This window comes from Gekko japonicus, unplaced genomic scaffold, assembly GCF_001447785.1.
Source record: "Gekko japonicus isolate JY-2015 unplaced genomic scaffold, Gekko_japonicus_V1.1 scaffold5156, whole genome shotgun sequence".
In the NCBI taxonomy this organism is placed as follows: domain Eukaryota; kingdom Metazoa; phylum Chordata; class Lepidosauria; order Squamata; family Gekkonidae; genus Gekko; species Gekko japonicus.
In genome coordinates, this window is record NW_015175528.1 from 56363 (window position 1) to 57180 (window position 818).

Here is an 818-nt window from a genome sequence, read left to right on the forward strand (position 1 = left end):
AGGATGTCCGTTGTGGGGAGGGGAAGGGAAGGGAAGGGAGTTTGTAAGCCGCTCTGAGACTCCTTTGGGTAGTGAAGGGCGGGGTATAAATCCAATCTCCTCATCTTTTACCTCCCAGGGTGTCTGTTGTGGGGAGGGGGAGGGGAAGGAGTCTGTAAGCCGCTCTGAGACTCCTTTGGGCAGTGAAGGGCAGGGTATAAATCCAATCTCTTTTCCTTCTCTAATCTGGGAGAACCAGGTTTGATTCCCCACTCCTCCACTTGCACCTGGCTGGATGACCTTGGGCAAGCCGTAGTTCTGATAAGAGCTGTTCTTGAAAAAAAGCAGTTTCTGTCAAGAGCTCTCTCAGCCCCACCTACCTCACAGGGTGTCTGTTGTGGGGAGGGGAAGGGAAAGGAGTTTGTAAGCCGCTCTGAGACTCCTTTGGGTCATGAAGGGCGGGGTAGAAATCCAATCTCCTCCTTCCACATCACTTCCTGCCAGATCTTTTTTAACTGGGGATGCCGGAGATTGAACCTGGGACCTTCTGCCTGCCAAGCAGAGGCTCTACCACTGAGCCACAGCCCCTCTCCATTGTTCAGTGTTCAGCTTTAAATAATTCACGCTTTGAGTTGCAGGGGCAGCCTGAATAGGCCAGCTCAGCCCAAGCTTTCTCAGAGCTTAGAAGAGAAGCCAGGTCATCCACCAGAAAAGACCAGGGGTTGCTACAGACAGGAAGGCAAAACCACCCCTGCTTGTCTCTTACCTGGAATGCCCCATGGATGGGTTCACCATGAGTTGGTTGGCACTTAATGGCACATTCTTCTGAGTGGTGTGCT